This window comes from Dipodomys ordii, unplaced genomic scaffold (genome assembly GCF_000151885.1).
Source record: "Dipodomys ordii isolate 6190 unplaced genomic scaffold, Dord_2.0 Scaffold51, whole genome shotgun sequence".
NCBI lineage: Eukaryota > Metazoa > Chordata > Mammalia > Rodentia > Heteromyidae > Dipodomys > Dipodomys ordii.
Window position 1 is genome coordinate 5,411,119 of NW_012267267.1, and position 7,393 is coordinate 5,418,511.

General features: G+C 42.9%; 1 protein-coding gene across 1 annotated transcript in view; it reads left to right on the top strand.

Annotated features, from left to right (window-relative positions):
* Window positions 1-4,113: 4,113 nt before the first annotated feature.
* The window catches only part of Dnajc6 (DnaJ (Hsp40) homolog, subfamily C, member 6), a 139,535-nt gene continuing 136,255 nt past the window's right edge, over window positions 4,114-7,393 (top strand). The window contains exon 1 of the mRNA XM_013020482.1: window positions 4,114-4,172. The gene's annotated coding sequence lies outside the window, so the exon portion shown is untranslated. The remainder of the gene's footprint in view (window positions 4,173-7,393) is intronic.

A 7,393-nucleotide genomic window follows, 5' to 3' on the forward strand; every position in this document is an offset into this window, starting at 1 on the left:
CTACACCACTTACCTCATATATTTATATAATTGCTGGATTACTGGTTGTCTACTATCTTTCTCTTCTATTAGACAACAAATTCTTCGAGTGAAGAAGCCAGGTTTTATAGTTGTTTAAAGTTGTATCTGAGGGACCAATGCAGGATCACTTCAAAGTAGGTTTGTATGTGTGTGTGTGTGTGTGAGAGAGAGAGAGAGAGAGAGAGAGAGAGAGAGAAAGAGAGATTACTGAGTCTTGAATTTAGGACCATGCATTCTTGCTTGGCTTTTTCTGCTCGAAGTTGGCATTTTACCAGTTGAGCCATACTTCCATTTCTGGCTTTTTGGAAATTCATTGGAAATAAAAGTCTCTCAGATTTTTCTGCCTAGGCTAGCATTGAACAGCAATTCTCAGATTTCAGTCTCCTGGGTAGCTTAGGCTTATACATATGAGCCACTGGTGCCTAGCTATGATCATTTTTATGGAAAAGAAAGAATGCCCTTGTTTGAGTTACTGTCACAGGATAAAGGCAATTCAATATTTCAAGCTGAGCTTTCTTGGGTATTCATATGTTCCAATCCTTCCCCACTTGATACTTCCTTTCTCTCTGCTCTCCCAGTTTACCTCTCACCATCATCAACAACTCACGACTGGATGGACTTACAGTGGTGGGAAGTGTGAAACAGTAAGCATAACTCAGAGAAACTTGTCCTCTGGAGTGCTGTCAAATGATCTCAGTTGCTCTTTGTGGCCCTTAGGAGATGTTGATATACAGCTCAGCTAACCTTCCCTTGAAAGTTTTCATATGATATCATGTTGCCCAGGCCATCTCCTAGAATCAGATATTTCTTCTTCTCTGGCTGCATAGATATATTACTAAGTCTATTCAAACTGCTGTTACCAAACAACTGCAAAATCTCAGTGCTGGGTATGGCAAATGTGTTAAGAAACACATTCATACTGCAGTCAAATGTGATGGGTGGAGAAGTGGGAGGGCTCTGTGTCATGCAAACATTCAGGGTCCCTGGATCCACCATCCTACAGCCCTCAGAGCTTCTCCTGGATTTCTATCCAACCAGCTAAACTAGTAGAAAGAGAGTGTGAAGGGTTGTGTGAAAGGCTTCAGAGGTCAGATCTTATTACATGGACTGCATCATTTCTCTTCCAATTCTTTAGCCAGACTCCAAAAAATTATGTATTTGTATTAAGACATTAAAATGACAAGTAAGTGGGGTTCCATATATGTTTTGCATGCTAAGCCTTGTGCCCTTTGCCCTTTATTCAGCTAGGAAGAGATGAGCAAGGCTCAGTTGGAGCATAGTAGGGCTCCAAAAAGATTTCTATATTTCTTTTCTTTCTTACATTAATTTAATTTTATTGTCAAGGTTCATAGTAAGGTAGTGAGTACATTTCTTGTCAAACATTGTTACCCCCTTCCTCGTTTTTCTCCTGCTTGTCCTCCCCCTACAACTCCCCCCTCCAAGTTATAAAGTTCATTGCCAACATTGTCTTGTGAGTATCACTGTTGTATTGGTTCACCCTTTGTCCCTTGTCTCACCATTTTGTTGTTCCCTTTCACTTTACCAAATCAGATAAACATATACAGGACACAGGGTACCAAAATCAAATACAGTGACAACAGGAGATAAATCAAAGGGAAAAAGCAAAAGAAAAAAAAAGAAATTACTTCACACAGTACATTCAAAACAAAAACAAAGAAAAACCTCTTGTTTCTATATCTTGGAGTTCACTTCAAATATATGGGCATATGTACCTAGTTATTGAGCTATTGTGATCCTCTGCTAGGACTATCCTAGACATATAGTAATTATTACAAATGAGGGAAACCATGGAGCCTATGTTTCTTTGGGTCTGGCTTTTTAAGTTGAGATATCATTTTGCCTTAGAATGATGGCCCCTTAATATGCTGTTTCACCATCTAGTGGGCCTCTTGTAGAATCCCTCTTCTCTCATAATGAGGGGTATTCAATACATTGTCCTCAATGTATTCAGTACATTGCATCCAAACTCTAATGATGAGAATCTGGATGGGCATTTTTCTCTGTCCACTAGACCTGTACTAGGTAGTCTCTAGACATGACCTTAAACAATTGCTTGTTTCTTGTGTGTGCATGCCCCTCCCTTCACCAAGAAATGAAGCATGTGGCTCCTCTTCTGAACAACTGGGCTTGTGATTGATTTGACCAATAGAATGTACAGGAAACAGTTTGGGAAGACTTTTTGAGCCAAGACCTAAAGAAAGCCCAACAGCTCTGGCTTCCTTCCTTTTGGCTCCCACCAACTATATTCAAGAATGCCAGTGGTAAACCATGTGGAGAAGAATCAAGGTACTTTGCTGATCTCCTGGCTAACAGCCAGCACCATCTTGATGCTCGTGAGGGGAGAGAGCCATCATCCATGTGGGAGAGCCACCGTATATGTGGGAGGGACTTTGAGCCTAAGCAACCCCAGCTGACTGCTGCGTTCCTTCTGAGCCCTGCCCCCATTGCAAAAAACATTAGCAAGTCAGAAATGGTAGGTGTTTTATACTACTATGTTATAGGTGGTGTTACTGCAGTGAAATGCCTGATCTAGATGGGTTGAGGGAGGAAAGATTTATTTTGGTGTCAGTCCACCATGGCGGGGAGGGCATGGAGGAGCAGGAGTAACTCACATTATGGGAGCCAGAGAAAGAGAAGATTGGAAGGGGACAGGAAAAGCTACAGCCCCCCAGGGACCTGGACTCAGAGTCCTAATGTCTCTATCTAGGTCCCACTACCTACTTTCCATGCTCCCAAATGATGTCATCATGTTATGAATCCATTCAGGCATGAATCTATCAGTTAGTTCATGACCTAATCAACTAATACATGAGCCTTTGGGGGACATTTCCTAAGTAAACTATAACAGCTGCTTTACTATACAGCAACAGATAATCAAAACAAATGACTTACCTGCCCTAAAACTTCTTACCTGAGCTGCTTTCTCTCCTCTCACACCTTGTATCACTGCTTTCAATGTCATGGTTGGGGACTTTATGTACATACTGCTTTTTAATCCTGTGAGCTTGGAAAATTCAGGTTGAAAAATAAATTTGAAGTAGAGACTACCCTAATTGTTTCCCACACTAGTGATAGTAATAGCAATGCCCAAGGCATTACTACCAACACTGTTGGTCCCAGTGGCTCTAGAGGCTCCTCAATGCTTTCTACATGTAATTCTTATCCTGGAAGTTTCTGTAAGTGGGGGCGGCCGCGGCGGCGGCGGTGATAATGAAACTCCTTGAATTTAATAGAGTAATTACGTTATGAAGTTTGAAGGATGTGACCTCTGTCAAAATTCCAGACCTTTGCATTTCTTTCTTACAGGGTTGGGGAACGTTTTTCTCTCCAGGGCCATTTGGATATTTATAACATCATTCAAAGGCCATACCAAAGCATCAACACTGGCTGATGGCTTCAGGCTTCCAATGAGAAGCATCATTGCCATCTGGTCATGTGCCAAATGATTTTAAGGGCCTTCTATGGCAGGATGGAGGTTGCCTACCCTGGCTACGTACGTGCATGCACACACATACATGCACACACCCATGTACAAACACATAGATATACACATACACACACATACACACATACACACATATACACACATCTTACATCTCATTGACTTTGAAGACTGTCATTTTCACATTTCTGAATTTACCTTTGTAAACATGTTGACATGAATGCAATTCAAAGGTTTTTCTTTTCTTTTTCTCTTTGCCCAATGAGTCAGATGTACACTGTACAAATCAGAAGGTTCTGGGTTTGCATTTTTGACATTTGAGAAGAAATTCTGTTGTGTGTGCTCACAAATGTGCCTCAGGGCACTGGGATGTTTCCACTCAGTGCAACATCTCCCTGGCTGCATTCTTTTCGCTTGGTCTCCAGTGACTATGGGTTCCCCTCCCCCACGCCTCCCACCCCCAGGATCTGCCTGAAGCACACTGTAACTGTGGGAGCCAGGGCCTTCTGGCCTTATTCCAGCTCAGAACTGGAGGAATGCCATGAAATCACATGATGTTTGGACAGCAAGGGCAAGTCAGAGTATCCCTCTCAACTTTCCCTGATCAGTGAAATCTAAAGGGTGAACAACGGGGTTCCTCCAAGAGCTGATCTAATCCTCTGGATGTGTCAGGACAGTGGAAGGAAAGGTAAGTCCAAACTGGGCCCCTTGTGGTTATGACCATGTTGAAGATTTCAGAACCAGTTAGTGAAACCTAGGACATACAGGGAAGTACGGTGGCAGGCTCTGGAAGGGATCTTTTAAGGCTGTGAGGTTAAATCCTCTTTACTAATGTGAGCAGTGTATGGTTAAAATATGAAGTCAGGAGGGGAAAGGGCACAAACATATTTCATGGATGGTATGGAAAATCAGAACCAGACACTAAATGATCTAACTCAGAGGTAAGAGCAGAGGAATCCCTTGGTTGTGAGATGGTAGCATGTGACTGCTGTTCCTGTGATGCTTTGTTAAATAGATTGTTTGTTCTACGGGTCAATTTCTCCAGTGTGGATGCCATGAAGAATGAAGGTTATTGTAGAAGAAAACTCAGCTATTTCAGAGAGAGAGAGAGAGAGAGAGAAAGAGAGAGAGAGAGAGAGAGGAAGATCATCCCTCAGTTCTCTCTTACATTTTTCAAGATACTTATACCCTTTATTCTGAATTGCAAAAAGAGTAAGACAGGAATATCTCATAATTGCATTTACAATGTCCCTTACCTAGACCATGAAGGGCCGTGTTCTAAAGCAGGAAAAGAATTCGGATTGAGGGCCGACACACCTCTGAGGCCTCCACCCCTCCACCCTAATACTTAGCACATGATACTTGGCCTCCTGAGAGTCATGAAGAAATCAAATATGACAATGAAAACACAAGTCTAGGGAGTCAAGCACATTGCAAGTGTTTTATTGAATTATATGAAACTGCAGGTATGCAACTTAAAAGTGTGTTTTATTTCAAGATATGTGCAGATTCATGTACAAGAGTTGAAACAATACAGGGATCTGGGAATGGTGGTACATGCTTGCAATCCCAACACTTAAGAAGCGAAGGCAAGAAGATGGAGAGTGCAAGTGAAACAAAGCACCCCCACCTCCCCTGCACCAAAAAAGGTGCTGTTTAGCTACTCAGAGGTAGAAATCAGGAGGATTGCTCTTTGAGGCTAGGCAGGATAAAAGCCCAACAAATAAGCCAGGCATGGTGGCCCACATCTGCAATCCCAGCTATGCAGGAGATATAGGTAGGAGAATCTTGGTTCAAGTTTGGCCTGGGCAAAATGCAGAGACTCTGGAGATGGAAGCTGCAGTGGGAGAGCACTTGCCTGACCTCCAGCTCTTTATGTTTAACGTTAGCTTTTTTTCCCCCAGTGAACATAATTCTCTGGAGATTCTTTTAAATGGTTGCATATATCAATATAGTACATTGCTTTTTATTGCTCAGTGTATACAATCATATGACTGTGGTTTGAATGTGGTTTGTCTGCTTTGAAACTCATGGTGGATCTTAATTACCATCATGACACCTTGACAGGGTGGAATCTTAATCTGAATGTGGTATGTGGATTATCGGTGCCAGGCTATTGGGAGCTCATGAGGAGTTCACAAGGTGGTCAGAGTAGAGCACCATGATTGAATCCCAGTGACTTGGTAAGAGACCACAGGACACACTCACATACACAGAGTACGCTTATCCCTTGCCCTGCAAGGCTGTGCTACCTCTAGACTCTGCTGGCAAGAAAGTCATCACCAGATGTAGCCCCTTGTGTTTGGATAACCTTGAGCTAAAACAAGTCTCTTTTCTTAATAACTTATCCAGGGTATGGTATTGTGTGTTAGCAACAGAAACTGGACTAATAGAACCATTGACACACTAAACAATATTGATGTTGTTTCCCATTTGGGGCTATTACGAATAAAGCTGCACATAGGTTTTTGTGTGAATAGGTTTTTGTTTGGAGGATTAAGTGTCCCAGAGAGCAGTTGCTAGATCACGTGCTGCTTGTGGGCCTAGCTTTGTAGATCACGTGCTGCTTGTGGGCCTAGCTTTGTAGGAGACCGCTAAACATTTCCAGAGTGTCAGTGCTGGTTTACATGCCTGTCAGCAATGTATAATCCATGAAATTTCTCCTCTGAGCCTTTTGCCAGCGTTTGGTGCTGTCACCGTTTCCCATTGTGACCATTCTCAGAGCTGTGTCGTGATAGCCCATTGTGGCTGAAATTTGTATTTACTAATTTATTGGTGCTGCGTTTCTTTTCCTATGTCCTCATTTGGGGTTTATGCATTATGATTAGATGGAGGTTGTTTTGGGCTAGAATATAGTTGTTTCTCTCTGCTGCCACACACACACTGTATCACTCCTGAAAACATTCATGTTTCATTGGCCTCCACTTGAAATTTTCCTTTTGGTCACTTGGAGAAACTCTTTTCTGATATTCAATTGGACCCATAAAATTGGTAATTTTATGATTCTACCCAATATGTAACTTATACTAAGTTCTCTCTCTGTCCCTCCCTCCTTCCCTCCCCCCCCCTCTCTGTGAGTACTGAGGTTTGAACTCAGGGCCTTGGTACTGTCCCTGAGCTTTTTCACTCAAGATTGGTGCTCTACCACTTGAGCCATAGCACCATTTCTGGCTTTTTGGTCTTTGAAGATAAGAGTCTTGGTGGACTTTCCTGCAGGGGCTGGATTTGGATCTTGATCCTTAGGTCTCAGCCTCCTGAGTACTGGAATTTACAGGTATATAATCTGCCCTCTCTGATTCTCAATTTCTGCACCTATTAAGGTCAGACATAAATTGTTGCTAACTAGTGAGTACCATTGGGACCCATCCATAAGATGTATATAAAATCTAGTACACGAAAAGTCACCCTGTAAGTATTAACTATTGTTGTTATTACTATTATTATCAGTGAGAGGGTTGAGGGGAGCTCCAGGCTCTGTGATTTCAGTTTCTCCATCTGGAAAATGGGAGAATGCAGGAGGTTTAACAAGTGTGAAACGTAGGCAGCCTAGTTTAAATTAACTTCAGAGATAATTCATAATCGATTGTATAAGGAAAATGGAAACCACTGTTAGATTTTTCACTAATTTTTTTTAACACGTTGATTCATTGGGGGCAGCCGCAGGAAATGCAGGAAAAAAAAAAAGAGCCCAGGACTTGGGAGGGTCCTCCTTGGCCCTGTGTGGTCTCCGGGCAAACTGCTCAACCTCTCGGGACTTGGGTTTTCTCCTTTGTGACCTGGCAGTAAAACCAGTGCTCGGCCCTGGCCGCTCGTTTGCGATGCCCGGCTGCGTCTGAGCGCCGCGCTGGCGACTCCAGCGCGCACCTGTTCGGCGCCGGCTGCCCGCGCTCGGCCGGTCCGGGCAGGGCC